The sequence below is a fragment of the Cylas formicarius genome, unplaced genomic scaffold (assembly GCF_029955315.1).
Source record: "Cylas formicarius isolate icCylForm1 unplaced genomic scaffold, icCylForm1.1 PGA_scaffold_4__25_contigs__length_36172078, whole genome shotgun sequence".
Taxonomy (NCBI): Eukaryota; Metazoa; Arthropoda; class Insecta; order Coleoptera; family Brentidae; genus Cylas; species Cylas formicarius.
In genome coordinates this window covers 29009534-29028223 of record NW_026844334.1, presented here as the reverse complement: position 1 = coordinate 29028223, position 18690 = coordinate 29009534, and the positions used below count along the sequence as shown (strand labels likewise).

The 18690-nt window shown below is 34.1% G+C and overlaps 1 protein-coding gene across 8 annotated transcripts in view; it reads right to left on the bottom strand.

The window, feature by feature from the left end:
- Window positions 1-18690, bottom strand: part of LOC132700465 (protein lap4) — a gene marked incomplete at its 3' end in the record, with an annotated part of 233088 nt that overhangs the window by 171735 nt on the left and 42663 nt on the right.

The window sequence follows — 18690 nt, the reverse complement described above, 5'->3', positions numbered from 1 at the left end:
ACGCACATACGTAACTGTTAAAATATACACATTAAAAAGGACAGTCTCTTTCTAGTTTAAGACAAACTTTAATTCAAATCACCGTTTGCATACATCTTTACGAGACAAAATAAAAATATAAAAGTTAATTTGTCGACAATAAACTATTACTGGAATGGGCAATAAAAATTATTATGTATAATTATAATTCAAAAATTTTGGAGATGATGGAATTGGACCACCACTACTAAACCCTAAATTTAAAGAAAAACTTACGCAATGTCATAGAAAAAATAAATTTCTATAGACGGGTTTATTACAAAAAAAATATATGTTGCAATTTTTCCATAAAACTTATAATTTCCAAATAAAAAAATAAAATGTAAAGCAATTGAATGTCGAAAAAATAAATATTTTAGAAATATAATTTAGTTGGGTGCTGAAAAACGGTTATATTTTGTATTACCATTTATCAATTATCTTCTAATTAATAAACATTTTTAAACATGCGTAAACTATGAATAAACACATTTTTTTATTTATTATGGCAGGAGACAAAAGTTTATAAATAAAACAGAATTTAAAAAATATTTTTTTATATCATTTCATAAGTTTTTCTCTTCGGACTTGTATTTGAGTTTGTTGCTGGGAGTTCAGTACCAAAATTTCGAAACGATATAATTTTTTCGTCTATTTTTCGTTTTGGTGACTAATTTCCATAGACTTTAACTGTCAATGGTGTTGACAAAAAAGAAACAAAATGCAAATGTTCTCGCAACAACCAACGTCGTCGTCAGCAAGCGGCTCAGAATCGCAAATAAATCGCATTTAAACAAAAGCGAAACGAAGATGGTTGCTCCAGGATTGTATTTCCTGGACGCCTACTTAGACAGTCAGGCTACACGATGATTGCCGATTAAAAATCGACATTCTTGGTCGTAATGGTGGAAAATTGTAAGGCCAGTTCAGTTACTTTAGAAAATACTGTACATTCTACCATTCCAAATATAAAACATGAAAAAAATAGAAATTTGTTTTTTTTGGATTCACAATGTTGCCGTGTTATACGGGGTGTCCTAAATACACGAAGGGTATCAAGTTTGTTTTTTTATTTAAGAAATATTGCATTACTGCGATTATCTAAAATCAAGTTACATGAAAAAGTAAACGTTAAAAGATTGTATAGTTAAAAGATAGTGACTATTTAACTAGAATGTGGTATATATCGGTAAGAATGTCACAAATACGACTTAAAACTTCGTTAATCGCTAAAAGGGAATTTCCACGCTGAAAAATTAGGCATTAAAATGAATACATCACGTTTTCGCAAAATTAAAGAAATTTCAAAAACCACAAAATACACACATTCGCCACAATTTTATTCATAAAAACCAAAAATTAAACTATGAGTCATTTTTTCTTTTTGTTTAAGAATTAGATCAACTTTGTTGTATTTTACATTAATCAAGAAATTAATTAAATTTCATATTAAATCAAAAAAGATATTCTGCAAGATTATGTCTTTGAGGTAAGCACAATCATGTATATTCAAAAACATTATGCCTACTTGAGCCAAGATTTTGATTCTCAACTAATCAATATTTTCTCTTAACTTTGATCAAGAACAAAAATCCTAAATGAATCTCAGAACATACATCCTTATAATGGGAAGGGACTGAATTCGGTAGATCATTTTAAGTTTTTATTCATTTATTTGGTCATATCTAAAGACTGGCATCGGATTAAAGGCGCTTTATTTTAGGTCAAGATATCCGTTTTGCTATCAATAAATTTTCGTGTAGAAACTACATCATCACGAGATTGTACAAAAAGCTTCAACCTTGGTTCTTAAGTATTTTTATAGCTTACCTAACAACACACAATGGTGTAAATAAGAAAGTTTTTATTAATGTATTTAACGAACTTTATTAATTATACGAAGGTGTAATATTTAAAAAAATAATGAATATGTCAAAAAGAGACAAACGTAATAATTTGAAAAATTGATGTTTTTAATAGAAAACCTTCCAAGCAATTTAATATTATTATAGATATTTTATTGTTTTGAAGTCAAATATCCTTTGGTTTACATAATATGAAAGCTTCAAATATTTTGGACAACAATGTCAAAAAAATTGATAAATTTCAAATTTTGGCAGGTGGCATTTCATCCGTTTCTCTTATAAAAATATGTACGTTCAAAAAATGAAAAAGTTTAGAAGATAATTGCACAAATGTAAAACGAGACTTATTTTTAAAAAATTATATAATAAAAGGCAGAAGAATTAATGTAACGAAATTAACGAAACTTGGAAATCTAGGAAAGATTTTACAGTCGATCCTAAATCTACCTACAGGGGATTGTGGTTACACCTATTATAAAAATATTCGTTTATTAAACTCCATCATAAACACGTGTAATAAAAATGCTCGCATCCTATGAATTGAATTAAGTACAATAGAGGAAGACAGACAGGCGAGAAAGGGGTTAACGCAAATCGAACTCACATAGGCCACAGATCCGTCGTAAAACGTTTGACTGACTTGTGTCTACAATAATTCGTTATTCGCAGGTATGTGAAGTTTTTGGCTTCACCCAAGTCAATTCAGTGTACGAACTATCGATGGTTTATCGGGGACGAAACGCGCAAGCCATTTTGAACAGTTCGCCAAGTTTCATTGATTTCTAAATATGCCGAGATGTCTCTATGATGGATACGGCGAATGTGTGCTCATGTCCGAGATAATTAAATATCGATAGTTTATGTATTGAAGTTTTCGGTAGGAGACCAACGTTATCAATTGCTAAGTGGAAACCTACTACAAAAATGGAAACATTAAATACTAAAAAACATTAGACTGATTTTAATGGTAAATGTATAAGAAATGCTTTAAGAAAAACGAGTCCAATATAAGGATGGCATAGCATCGGAATATTATAAAACTGATGTCACAATTGTTGCGAGATGTGGTATTACAATCTGTAGTTTTTAAAGTCCTGGGTCCCAAAAAAAATTACACCATATCGAGAAACAGTATATTTCAAACTACCATCCCTGTCCAATAACTTTGTTTCCTTAAACATGAAATTATGATCTAATCGATTTTGATACACTGCTAGTGATCAGCTCTTTACATCGAGTCAACAATCGCTTTTCTGTGAGGTAATATTTTACCACTTTTGATCTTTGTCTTATGTGCCGTGCGATCATATATAATGCCCCACCCTTTAATTTTCTTATTAAACGTTTTGAAAAAAATTATCAAATATAAAAGTTATTCAAAAAATAGTAAGTTACTTGCATGATATATTTTTGTATATACAGGGTGTTGCAGAAATTACAAACAGATAAAAGTTATATATTTTTTAATGGAACACCCTTAACAAAATCCCCTAAAAATTCCGCACATTTCTTGTATAATATGTCCTATATCCAAATCCAATAGTTTCAGTTACAGATTAAGCAGAACTTACGTCCAACAATGATTTTTGGAAACGTTTGTAAGAGGACTAAATTTGCTCAAAGGGAACTTCCTCCGAATGCACGTTCTAAACAAATAAAAATTTCATCGAATCTAGGAAAAATTTCAACAAACATCCAGCCTAACTAGAAACAACGAACATTGGAAAGAGATGAAAACGACTTTACTAAAAATTGAAGAAAATCCCAATATTTCCATAAGAAAACTAACGGAAAGCGTGAAAGAAAATGTTATTGATCGGGAAGATTCAAATCACTAACAAAAAAGCAGGGTAGAAGGCATACAAAAGCACACAAAAGGCCTACTACAAAATTAACGCGGAATCGAGAAAAAGGGTTTTGCGCTACGAAAAAATTTAATTAATTAAATTAAATTTTCGGACCGAAGAGTCATCGATTACAACCAGTAGTATGATAAATCGAATACACAGCAGACAGTGGACCACAGGAAATCCTCATTGCTACAGGGAATTTTAATTTTAAGGATATTAAACTGTAAATTTGTGGTATGACATTTTAAGCAAGAGGATAATAAGTTCTTATTTCTTGGACATTACTTTAAACTGTAATTTATATCTAAATTCAGAACGAAAAGCTCCCATTGGAACAATCAAGCAACCTCGTCATTCAGCAAGACGGCAGTCCCCCTTGTTGTGTGGTATTTATTAATGACAATTCAAATGAAAGGTTTAATTAATTGATTGGTTGAAACAATAAAATGGCCACCTGACAGTCCTAACTTGACCCCGATTTTTATTGGGAACTCTAAAAGACCGTGCAAACGCAAATACCGTCGAAAGCAGAGAGCATCTAACAAACCTGATTAGAACAGAACTTCAAAACTATTGAATTCTATAGCATGACGGATATATTCTCGCGAAATGTACTCCTCTTTCTGCCTAGGCTAGGCAAAATTCATTGTTTTTCTCTTTGTGAATAAGGCATAGTTTCGCTAAATCTGTAACTGGCACGGTCAGTTATAAACAAACATTTTGTTTTTTCGTGACGACCAACTTCACACGACCTAAGATATAATTTATAAATTCTAGAATGTTTTATTTTTGAATGTTGCTTTTATGTTAAAAGCACATCTATCTCAAAAACGATTGGATTTGCGTATGCGTAACATTATACAAGATTAAGCGTATAATATTGAATATTGAAAAATATATAACTTTCTTCTGTGGGTGATTTATGCAACCTGTGTTCCGTCCAATCGGAACTGTTTTGTTATCCTCTTCAGTTTTTGATAATTCGGGAATTTTTATGTCGAGCAAATTGAAATTGGTTTTCATTTGATTGCTACGCCTATATTCTTCGCGTATTTTGGTGACAATTTCACTGGGTATACGGCCAGAAAAAACTCGCATTTAGCTCCGGTGTCGTATTCCGATGTGATCGGGACTAGTACAACTCAGGTGTGCCGTAAAGTATTGCGAAACTGTACCAGTAAACAGCCACAGCTGCATCAAGGAAGGCCGAGAAGAAAAGAGATTGTAATTTTTCGTCTCGTTAACTCAATATATATTATTACTTAAATCGCCGCGTCATTTGTAGCTTTAATTTTATCAAAATTTACAGTCCATTGCTCTTTGTCGTTCATTTTTTGTCCAATCGATCATAGATATTTCATTAATCACTAAAACATTAAACAATAACGGGGTCAAATTTCAGTTTGCTCGTTTGAAAAGGAACGGAATTTAAAATTTTGGTATTGTTTGTGGTTTCGCTGGGACAGGTACTGAACACACACCGCTTCAACGTAGACGTCGTCGTCGCATCCAAATTTTTAAGTCGTATAGGAAAATTACCATTTCCGCGTTGCATATTTTTTGTTTAACATTTAATTGTCGCATTTTTTAAATATCATCTCAAATACTCTAATTGAAATTTTAACTCGATAATCAAAACATTTACACGCCACTCTAATCTCATTGTTCAGTTTTTATGTACTTCATGAATGTGAGCCAACAGTGGCAACGCCGCACGACACCACGAAAAAGGGAAGAGTGAAAAACCGCATGCACAGTGGCGAATAATCTGTTAGAGAATTAGGTCGCAAACGGGGGGATTGACCACATGTAATTTTTATTTAAATTGGTAGTGTAGAAGTCTATCTCTGTTCCTTTTGAAAATCAGTAAAAGCATGAGAAGTTCGCGTGGGTGTTATTTCAACATCAAGCAAGTGAGAAAACCCCAACACATTATTGGCGCCCGAGCGTCGGACAGACTTGGACATAAACGACGTATCAACCTGAGAATTGCAATCATCGACACTTGTCGCCTGTCAGACGAAAGCTAGAGCGATAATCAAGGTCAATCCTTTCCAATACCTATCACTTACCAGAAATATTTTGCCTGCGCACGTAATTCGAAAAATATAAATCTCAGACATTTGTCTCTCGTTCTGAATTGCAATCGCATTAAGTGGATTTACACGATGTCATTAGCATTGTAGGCAAAAGTTTGAGGGTCTCGAATATAATAATCATAATAAAAAAACTCGTAAACTTCCTATAATAAAGACACGTAATTTCAATTAATCACCGACACAAAAACAAACCTCGAGCAAAAACCTCTTCGAATTAGAATATCTATCTATTTCACGCCGGTACGATGTCAGACGTAGGTGATAACGACTTACACGATTCAGAATTTGATTTAAACCGTTTAAAGCACAGCAGAGCCCAAATCAAGGGAGAATTAATTCGCTTTAAAACTTTTTTAGCAAAAAGTAATATCGATCAATATATCGAACAATTACAATTAAGATTTGAATCAATAAAACCCACTTTAGAAAAATTTAAATCAACTCAAACTCAATTTGAAGAATTATTATTAAGCAATTTTCCGGATAATTATGACGAAAATGACTGCATAATCGAACGCGAAGAATTTGAAACCCGCTATTTCGACGCCATAGCTGAAGCCAAAAAATATTAGATCAACATCATTTCCAAGAAGTTCTAGGGGAATCACACATTCCGATGCCTGCCCCGTCCCCCTCACTGGAGACGGATCCACGGACGGCTTCGAGTCGAGACTCGTCTGACGCGAGGTTGTCAAATGTCGCAAAATTACCGCAAATAACTTTACCCGAATTCAGTGGTTCGTACAGCGATTGGCAAAGGTTTCGCGACATGTTTCGGGCCATCGTTCATAATAACAGCACCCTATCGAACGTACAAAGATTTTATTATTTAGAAGCCTCCCTTAAAGGCGAGCCGAAAAATATAATTGGTTCTTTAACTCCAACAGACTCAAATTATGAAACGGCATGGGCCCTTTTAGAAAGACGGTATGAAAACAAGAAGATTGTAATAAATTCGCACTTGAAAGAAATAATGGATTTAACTGCATTAAATAAAGAATCTCACACTGCTTTAAGACATTTTTCCAATACCTTCTTTAAAAATTACAGGTCTTTAGAATCGTTAGGGGAAAATGTAGGTCAATGGAACACGATTTTAATATATATTTTAGTATCCAAGCTCGATTTAAATACTAAACGCGAATGGGAAAATTTTTGCAAATGCATAACCTCTCCGAAAATTGACGATTTTTACGAATTCCTATCACAAAGATGTCAAATGCTAGAAACTTTAGATACACAGGCATGTACAACTATTAAAAAATCTTACGAATCGCGAACGTTTGTTTCTTCGGGAGCCAACTATATCCGAAAATGCAATTATTGCAAAAATGAACACCCTTTATACTTATGCGAAAAATTCAAACAATTGTCAGTCTCGGATCGATTCGATATCGTAAAGAAAATGAATTTATGTTCAAATTGTTTAAGGTATGGGCACAAAAATTCAGAATGTCAACAAAAACATTCAACTTTATTACATCGATCAAAAGAAAGTTCAAACAACAACTTGCGCGATATTTCAGAAAATTCTAAAGAAAAAACGACTTGCAATGTTACCACTGACAATTCTTTGAAGAGCGCGCAAAGCGGCGAAAAGTCAATTAATAACCAAGTAATGTCTAATACTTGTCAAAATACCACCAATTCTTATATTTTACTGTCCACGGCAGTCGTACAATTGTACGACAAGGATAAAAATATCATAACTTGTAGAGCATTACTCGATTCAGTCTCGCAATCAAATTTTGTAACATCTTCTATGGTAAAAAAATTAAATTTGCAAACTTCAAAAATTAATATGCCTGTTATAGGAATAAATCAAGTAAAAACAAATATATCTGAGCGCATTGAAATAAAATTTTCTTCCCAACACACCGGCTATAAGAATAAATTAAACTTTCTTGTTTTGCCGATAATAGCGGAACTGTCTCCACGAAACTACATTGACATAACAAAACTTAACATTCCGTCCGAATTACCATTAGCAGACCCTGAATTTAATGTTCCCGCAGAGATCGATTTGCTAATAGGTTGTGAAGTCTTTTTTGAGTTACTTTGCATCGGTCAGATAAAACTCGGCCAAAAAATTTACCGATTTTACAAAAAACATTACTCGGTTGGATTGTAACTGGTCAAATACAGTAAGGGAAAAAGCGGAAAATCAGATGTCATGTTATCCAACTGTTATTTCATATGAGAATCACTTCACGAAAATTTAGAGAGATTTTGGTCTATTGAAGAAATTAATTCAAGTACTCGCGCTAAAATATCATCAGAAGAAATCGAATGTGAAAATCATTTTAAGCAAAATACTACACGCGATCAATCAGGCAGATTTATCGTAAAACTTCCCCTAAAACCCATTTTCATCAAGTTGGGTGAATCAGAACAAACCGCCATTAACCGGTTGTATAGTATTGAACGACGATTAGCCAAAAATTCCGCACTCGAAAAATTATATCGAGAATTTATGCAGGAATATCATAATCTAGGTCACATGACCGAAATGCCGCGGGATTATCCTTCAAAAACACAGATCTATTATATTCCTCGCCACAGTGTTGAAAAACCCGATAGTGCAACTAAAGTAAGAGTAGTCTTCGACGCTGCATCCAAATCTTCATCGAATTTATCGCTAAATAATGTATTAAAAACCGGACCCACTATTCAAAATGATTTGTTTACAATATTAACTCGTTTTAGAAAACATAATTATGTCTTTATAGGCGACTTGACTAAAATGTACCGTCAAATCCTAATAGATAAAGAAGAAAGAAATTTACAACGCATCGTATGGCGCAATTCTCCCGAGCAAGCAATAAAACATTTTCAGCTAAATACTGTCACGTATGGCACGGCGCCGGCTTCATTTCTTTCAACGCGTTGTTTATTTGAAATTTCTTTGAATATTGCCGAAAAATGGCCCGATGAAAGTGAAATAATAAGCTCAGACTTTTACGTGGACGACATTCTCACTGAAGCCTCAACAATCGATTCGCTTATTCAATTAAGAAAAAATATTTCGGAAATTTTATCTCAATACGGATTTGAATTAAGAAAATTTCAGTCAAATGATAATAAATTTCTCAACGAAATAAATAATTGGAATCACGGACAGAGTAAATATTGCTTTACGGACGATTCATGCGTTACAACTCTGGGGGTTTCTTGGATACCACATCTTGACAAATTCCAATACAATTCTCAAGATTTATTAACACACAATGACAAGGTTACGAAAAGGTCAATACTTTCATTTATAGCAAAAATTTTTGATCCGCTCGGTATATTAGGTCCTTTATCAATTCGAGCTAAATTAATAATACAAAAACTTTGGCAATTAAAGATTGACTGGGATGAAAGCATACCAAGTCAGCTCTTATTCGAATGGTCAGACTTAAAAGAGGAAGTATCACAAGTAAGTTTAATGCGTATACCACGCCACGTAATTGTAAAACAGCCGAAATTAATAGAACTTCACGGATTTTCGGACGCAAGCGGGCGCGCCTATGCGTGTTGCATTTATGTACGTTCAGCAAATCACGCGTCAGTCCTCTAAAATCTTTATCATTACCGCGTTTAGAATTACTTGGTGCAGCATTACTAGCCAAATTAACAAAAAAATGTTTCGAAGCTTTGAAACTTAATTTTGACCGATTATTTTTGTGGACAGACTCGATGATTGTGTTGTCTTGGATAGCCAAGGAACCTAAATGTTGGAAAACCTTCGTGGCAAACCGCGTTGCGGAGATACAACAGTTGACAAAAAAGGAAAATTGGAATCATATTCCTTCAAAACATAATCCAGCCGATATAATTTCTCGCGGAGCTAATATTAAATTTTTAATAAATTCAAAATTATGGTTAAATGGACCACACTTTTTTACGAAAATCGACGATTGGCCTAAGAATTCAAATAAGTTTATTCCCATTGAGAATATACCCGAATCAAAGGCTAACTCTAAGGTAATTTTAACCACATCAATCGGTCAAGACTTGGAATTATTTAACAAATACTCAAACCTAAACAAATTAATTCGCATCACCGCCTATTGTCTAAGATTTATAAAAAACCTGAAGGTGTCTAGAATTTTAAGACAATTTAGTCAATTGAGTTACGATGAAATTAAACAGAGTGAAATTGCCCTATTAAAATTAGTTCAAATGAAAGGTTTTCCCCAAGAAATTCATGACTTAAAGGCAAAAAAACGAGTTTCATCGAAAAGTAAATTAAAATGTTTATCGCCATTTATCGACCAGAATGGTCTAATAAGGCTCGGTGGTAGATTAAGCAACTCAAAATTTAACTACGATGTAAAACATCCTATAATCCTCCCTCCAAAACATGACTTTACACGTCTTTTAATCGATCGTGAACATAATCGTACATTACACTCTGGTGTACAAGGCACTCTAGCTCACATACGACAACAGTTTTGGCCGCTTAACGGTAAACAAGTCGTGAAATCTTATGTGCGTAAGTGCATTACGTGTTTTAAAACAAATCCGCCTATAATAAATCCAAAAATGGGTGAATTACCTAAATTTCGTGTTGAGCCGACTCGTCCATTTCTATCTGTCGCTGTATATTATGCAGGGCCCTTCGAATTAAAAGATGGAAAAACTCGAGATCCAATAAAATTATTAAGGGTTATGTTTGCATATTTGTTTGCTTGGCAGTCAAAGCCGTACATATTGAGCTTATCACTGATCTGACTAGTGAAGGGTTTCTAAGTTTATTGAAACGATTTGTCTCGAGAAGAGGTTTTTGCTCACACATTTACAGTGACAATGCAACAAATGTTGTTGGATCTAATAACAAGCTTATTGCGATTAAAAAAATTATAGATTCAACAGATATTCAAAATTATGTCTTACATTCTAATATAAAATGGCACTTCATGCCAGCAAAATCTCCACATTTTGGCGGTATTCACGAAGCGGCTGTGAAATCGTGTAAACATCACTTAAAGCGCGTTTTAAACGGTATTCGCTTAAATTATGAGGAATTTTATACTTTGACTACCCAAATCGAGGCTATATTAAACTCCAGACCTCTTGTACCAATGTCATCCGATCCTAATGACCTCGACGTGATCACGCCAGCACATTTCTTAATTGGGCAGCAGCTAACAGCTATTCCCGAAGAATATCTTCTAAATGACAAGGTCAATTACCTGAAACGCTATCGCCATCTTCAATTGATGGGGCAACACTACTGGTCACGTTGGAGAATGGAGTATATCCATCAATTGCAGCAAAGAAGCAAATGGTATTTCAACGATGATCGAAAAGCACATGTGGGCGATCTTGTCCTACTAAAAGAAGACAACGTTCCCTCCCTTTGCTGGCCTCTCGGAGGGATAGTGGATCTACATCCAGGGAAGGACAACATTGTGCGTGTGATCAGTGTAAAAACCCAAAACGGTGTGTTTATAAGGGCACTGACGAAGGTAGCATTGCTACCCGTGAATTGTAATGTGATAAACATGTCGCGTTAATTCTTCATGTTAGAAATATTCCTTGTTTGTATAATATTTTGAAAGCAAAGCCTAGCCTTTCAAAGGGGCGAATTATGTTCAGTTTTTATGTACTTCATGAATGTGAGCTAATAGTGGCAACGCCGCACGACACCACGAAAAAGGAAAGAGTGAAAAACCGCGTGCACAGTGGCGAATAAACTGTTAGAGAATTAGGTCGCAAACGGGGGGATTGACCACATGTAATTTTTATTTAAATTGGTAGTGTAGAAGTCTATCTCTGTTCCTTTTGAAAATCAGTAAAAGCATGAGAAGTTCGCGTGGGTGTTATTTCAACATCAAGCAAGTGAGAAAACCCCAACACTCATTCTCTCTCCCATCACTCATATTTCTCCCTCTATCTCTCCCGTTGTTACAAGCATTTATATAGGATTGCCTATTGTTTTATCGCGAATGTCTAGTGAATACGGTTAATTCTCTGCTAACTAAAATATTTAAAATGTTGATGGTTGATTGCGCAATTGGAAGACATTCATCGACTTTTTAATTCTAAAATTCACAATAAGCTGCAATACTTTAACTGCCGGTAACTACATCATCGCTTATAAGGCTGAGCGCTATGAGAATTCTCGCTTGATTTCCGCCAGTCATTGGCGTGAAATAAAAAAATAAAACCCCTCAATAATGACACGGACGTGAAAGCCCTGTAATACATAAGTTGTGGGACTTTGTTCTCTTTTACATGCTATTCGATCATTTAGATTCAAGCACTGCAACTCAATTTGAGATGGAATGCGGTAACTCTTTAGCTGATGTTAACAACAAAAACAAGCATTTTCAAGTTTTGTTAAACTTTATCAGCCCTCGACTACTTAGGTGATCCTACTAAACAGTGGGACTGTTCTCTTTTACATGCTATTCGATAGTTTAGATTCAAGCACTCCAACTCAATTTGAGATGGAATGCGGTAACTCTTTAGCTCTTTAGCAAAAACAAGCATTTTTAAGTTTTGTTAAACTTTATCAAAAAACAATGCGTTGCTTTGGATACTGTTTCCCATTCTTCTGATTGCAAAATAACGGAAACCCTGCCAAATCGCAGAAAAGAACCTTTCTTCTAAATTCTGACTCCTCCAACTCTACAGTTTGTCATAAACGAGGCCATTTAAGTTATAGTTGCCCAGAGTTTTTAGAAAAGGATTCTGCCTAGGTTTAAAACATATCGTATTCTAGTGGACGTTGTGGAAAATACTCAAAGTCACATCATACTTTATTACATCATGATAAACAGCTCACCCCTGATCATAATCCTTCCACCAGTTCAAGTAATTTTCCTAACAAAAGTGATGCAGGACCACAGTCAGTTACTTTAATGAACATTAATTAACTCTAGCGACGACACTAAAGATTCTTCAGTTCTTCTAGCTACAGCTCCAATCAGAGTTTTAGACTAGCTTGGTTACTACAGACCGGTTCGAGCTTTACTTGGTAGTGGCAGTCTAGTGAACTTTATAATTTGTGTACGAGCGGCCTTGGTAGTCAAGCAAAGACTCTCTTCTTGTCTGCCAAATCAAGGATAGGCCCACTCAAGAAAATCAATTCCTCGTTTAGAGCTCTGCTCGGCTGTACTCCTAGCAGATTTGATCGAAATTGTGATGCAGTCGTATCGAAATATGTTACCCATCAGCTCAGTCTTCGCGTGATCCGACTCGACTGTTACGCTTTCGTGGATTCAATCTTCACCCCATAAGTGGACAAAATTTGTTAGCAACAGGGTATCCCATATTCAGGAACAAGTAGCTCCTAGTCAATGGTCTCATGTGTCTACACAAGAAAATCCAGCTAACTGTGCTGCCCGTGGCATTGTACCCTGCGAATTACTCCGTTTAGAAAAATGGTGGGAGGGGCCGTCATTCCTAACTTCACATTGTGAGCCTTAGTCAAACAAATCTCTAAAGATGAATGAAGTGACATTAGAAAGACGAATGGCGACCCTTACTATTTCGACTGCCCGAAATATTTCCGCAAACTCCCTTTCGTGACCAAAATAGTATTCTTAAGGTGGGCGAAGGTTTACATCAGACTTCTATTTCATATAATAATAAACACCCGTGTTTACTTCAAAGTGATCATAGGCTGACTCGTCTGATTGTGGAGCAAAAAAAATGTTAAGTATTTACACGTTGGGCTACAAACTACCCCATATTTACTTAGCCAAAAATATTGAACCTCGTCTTTTAAAAAGTGATACGAACGGTCACTTCTTCTTTTGTTCGTTGTTTTAAACGCAACCCCTGTATTCTCCTCCGCTAATGGGAAAATTACCTGCAGTGCGAGTGAATAAAATAAAATGCTTCACCAAAAGTTATAAGGTTTATATATGTCTTTTCGTATGCTTGGCTACCAAAAGTCTCCATTTAGAGCTAGCCACTGAAGTGTCAACCGATGCTTTCCTTGCTGCATTGAGACGGTTTATTTCTCGGCATAAAGCATAAGGTGGCACTTTAACCCTCGGGCACCAAGTTTTGTTGGAATCTGGGAGTCAGTGAAAACCCATATTGTTCGGGTAATAGGAAGTCATATTTTAACTTACGAGGAGTTCATCACAGTTTTGACCGCAATTGAAGCGATTCTAAATTCTAGGATATTGTGCCCTGTTAGCTCCGATCTTAACGATCTAAGCGTTCTTACTCCGAGTCATTTTCTAAATCTTCAACCGCTTAACACATTTATTGAATCAGATTGTACAGAAGTTAAATTGGGAAGACCCTCGCGTTGGCAATTATTACTGCGCGTGCACCAGGTGGCATCGTGAGTATCTTCACACCCTTAACCAAAAATCCAAATGGCATGATCCCTCCACTAATATTAAAATTGGCACCGTGGTATTAATTACAGAACTCTCTGGTCCATCGGCTTGGCATTTGGGGCGCGTAATAGAAGTTCATCCGGGTACGGATGGAGTGGTGAAAGTAGTCTCTATTAAAACGGCAAAGGAAATTCTCAAACACCCAGTTTTAACGATTTGTCCTTTGCCGATATAATAATTATTAATGTTTCACTTAGAATTAGCGTGGGTATCTGAATTGTTATCACTGTTTTTATTAATTATTTTATATTTTCTTTTGTGGATTTATTAATAAAATGTTGCCATTTTAGGTGGGCAGTATGTTCCGTCCAATAGAAATTGTTTTTTTTTCTTCTTTAGTTTTTGATAATTGGAGAATTTTTATGTCGAGCAAATTGAAGTTGGTTTTCATTTAATTGATTGCTGCGGTTCTATTGTCCGCGTAAGCTGGTGACAATCTCGCTGGGTATACGGGCAGAAAATATTCATATGTAGCTCCAGTGTCATATTCCGCTGTGATCGGGACTAGTACGACTCATGTAGAGACCAACATGAGAGCATTTTCCGCGTGCCAAAATTAAAATCTCGAGTGCTGACAAGTATTGCGAAATTGAAATAATTCATTATTTAAATCGCCACGTTATTTGTAGCTTCAATTTTATCAAAATTTACAGTCTGCTCTTCCTCGCCCACCCTGTATATATAAAAACATATTTTGCAAATACTATTTTTTACGAACTTTCGTATTTGACGTTTTTTTTTCCAAACGTTAAATTTAAAAAGTTTTGAGGGGGATAGGAGTGGACGCATTATAAATGGTCATCCGGTACACATTATCCCAATGATTACATATATTACTATATACTAAACTGCTGTTCATCAATGATTCATCCCTACCCTGAAATTTCATTCGCATTCCCTAATTTACATTCACATTCCCTATTTATAGACGCTCTCGATGTTAGGTTGAATTGTTAGAATTTTCCAGATTTTATATGACAAATTTTTAATGTATGGAATTGCATAGTAAATGCAAACCTGATTTTATGTCAAAGACGCCTAGGTATTTGAAGAAATTATAGCCTCTGCAAGTTCTAAATTTACTTCAGAGGAGGTGCTATAAATTAGTTTTTTTAATAATCTGCAAGAAAAAGAGTTGATCATTAATACGTCGTAAAATTTATTTAAGTTAGTTTGCCTCAAAATGGGTGACAGAGCATCTCGATGGATTCAGAACTGGTAGGTTTTATGTACCAATCCGTTAATGCAGTATTGTTGATATATCTAATGACTTTTGTGTCTAAGAACGGTACACTATAGTCAGTTTCCCTCAGTACACTGCATAGCAAGTTAACAAGTCATCCAAAAAGTAGTGAGCGAGTATTGCAGATATTTTTGATCTCATGAAATAACCCAAAATTTGTCTGAAGAAACGATAGTCAAATTTAAAATATGAAACATTACACACAGACCAATACCAATGTTTTTTACAATAGCTCAATTATATAGTAAGAAATATAACTAAACTAGACTGATCAGAACATAGTTGTTTGGTAGTTGTTTAACATCAATGAAAGACAAAAATTGAAAGGAGTCCCTAAAATATTAATCGTTGTCTTTGTAGTATGCGTTAGTTAAAATCTCAGTCAATGATACCAATTTATCATTAGAAGCTTTAATGTCTTTTAAAAATTTTACGAGTTTATTTGCTTTTTGTTGATATGAACAAGTTTAATTAATTAATTAAAACTAAATCTCCTAAAACTTTTGTATTTATCCTTTTTAACTAAAATTAATATTTACGCATTTTAAAAAATCGCCGGAAATCTGTTTTTTTGAAAAATTTATTACTGTCAAACCTTGAAAGGGCTCAACTAGGGCTAACAAAACCACAAACTTTCTTGTATCTGATATAGTTTCCGAGTTCCCATAAACATAAAAATACTCCCCCTGTATAGGGAGTAGAAAGAGGTATGGAAACGGCGGAATATCTCTACACCTTACATCAATAAAAAAGAAACAAAAAGAAATGCCCTTCAATATTGAATAAAAAAAACACTTATTCTCGATACATGGCGCTGTAGCCGCAGACGATTTATTATACCTTTAGTTTTATGATACCTTCGTTCTAGTATATTTTCGAGTTTTAAAGTTTTAACATTGAACTGTTTAACAATGAAATTTCATATGATTTTCTAAAACAACTCTTGCATCGATAGAAATTCCCCATATTCATAATTTTAATGAAGGCATTTAGTTTGCTGTGTCGAAATTAATTATAAAAACACCTGCTTTCTTTGAAAATTTTTGTTAGCTTGCTGCCATATTGGCCAAACAATGATAAAACCTGTTAGCCCATTAAAATTATTTATTATCAAAATTAACAAAGCGGGTGAAACATAATCAAAATATTCTAGTGTCCCCATGGACAAAATTTATACAGCATGTCGGAGTAAGGGCAACTAGGTACGATAACAAGGAAACGGCGAATTCTATAAAGTTGACAAAACAGATTACTAAGTAAATCGGGCAAGACAACGAGACCAGCAGGCTTAATTCTAATCCTGAATTTTAATACTTGGTTTCTATAAAAATTTCTAACGTTGACCATAGTTACAGTGAGTACCATGTTCAAGCTGAGAAGAATTGAAATCTCTTTAGCCTTGTGCTCTGCGTTCGAATATTGGCGCATTTTAATAACATTCGAGTCGTTAAAACTACTTGAATGCAATAATAATTATAAATAAATTATTAGTTAATTATTTAATTATTAATAACATTCTATTTTGACTTTGAATATCACTTGGCATCGTAAATAATAAAATATTTGGTTATAGATAATAATACATTAATAACAATCCGTAGAATGATTTTTTTCCCAAAATCCAACTTTTTTTGTGCGTTAAATTCTTTCATTCATATTTTTGCCTAGGATAAAGATTTGGAGATCACTGGTTGCTCATTCGGATATCGAGTAACATAAAAAGCTCATATCGTTGCATTTGTTTTTTTTTTTCAAAAAAAAAACTGAAAAATTCACTTGTTGGCAACGTAAGCAACCAGAATAGCGCCACTCATAGCACCCAGCCTAGGAAAAGTCCTTTTCAACGACTCCAAGATTATTAAAATGCATAAAACCTTTTGAGACGATATGGACATTTATTTAACAAAATATTCAAATACTGGCCACCACTTTTCTTGCAGAAATAGAGCAAACAATATTAAACAAAAAATATTTGAATTTGCCCCAGTCTTAAAATAGTACATACTTGAAATATTGTGAACATTATAAATTTTTGTAGAAACATAGTTTTAAAATTTAGTCTTAGCATTTTGTCTTAGCCGATGTACCTTTTTTTTTTCATTTCTGTTTCCCTAATACTGTATCTCGTCGCCCTTAGTAGGACACCCAGTACAATAATTGCCTATTAGCACTCCGCGATAACAAATGTACAATAAATTTGAGGGGATTTGAATGCTTGGTAGCAACTTACAGGATGATGCAATATTACTGTGGCGAGCGACCCGGCAGATGCACGAAAAAACGCCAAGTCCGCATTTTCGAGACACAAGTCGGACATGCAAAAAATGTCGCGAGAGGGTGATATTTTTGGCGCGAAAACCGATTTTTTAAAAATGCCGTATAAACATTTACCTAAGGTTAACTAATACTAACCAAAAAAATATTGCTTCTTAGATTTGATGTATATCGCATTTGGTATAATTAGAATTTAAAGAAACAGATATATATCCTAAAATTTGACAAAACAAAACTTTGTAATTACCGGTGCATGGTACGCAAACCCTAAACTTATTTTTTATGTACGCAGGATGTTTCAAAAATGCATAAGAAAGCAAATTTATGTTTTATCTTATGGAAGCCCCTATCTTCATATTTGAATCCTACAGTTAATTCTATACAGTATTACAAAACTTCATAGTTTTAAAATATTTGAAATTCTGCAATAATGAAATTACCATTTAATAGTAAGTCACAGCTATATAAAGTATTGGAAAGAAATGTAGACATTTCAAAACACATACGGCTTGATTATGATTTGATCTTAACCCGGAATCAAAAACATGAAAAGCTTTAACATATTGAGATTGTTTTTTTTTTATTTCTCTGAAATATATGAAACGCCTTGTATAGTGCGGACTAACTTCTATTAACCTAAGCAGCTATATTTCTGATAAATATCACAACTCCGCATCGAAAAGGAAATCGCGAAGAACATTATTCAAAATGGCAAATATTTTGACAAAATAAATTTAACCAAAACATAATTTTATGCAAAATGTAACCGCAGGAGTGAAATATGAAAAAATTTTATTCATTCTTATCACTGTTTAAAGGAATTATGGATTGTAATATTTGTTGTATTTATAAATTTATTTTCACTTAATACATCATTGAACCGTCTTAACTCAAACTTTTCTCTCTCTCTCTTAAACTGTTGTAAATATTTATGTTTCTCTGAAACTTTTTGCCTTGTCCATTCATTTAATTATTTTTATTTATTTTTTT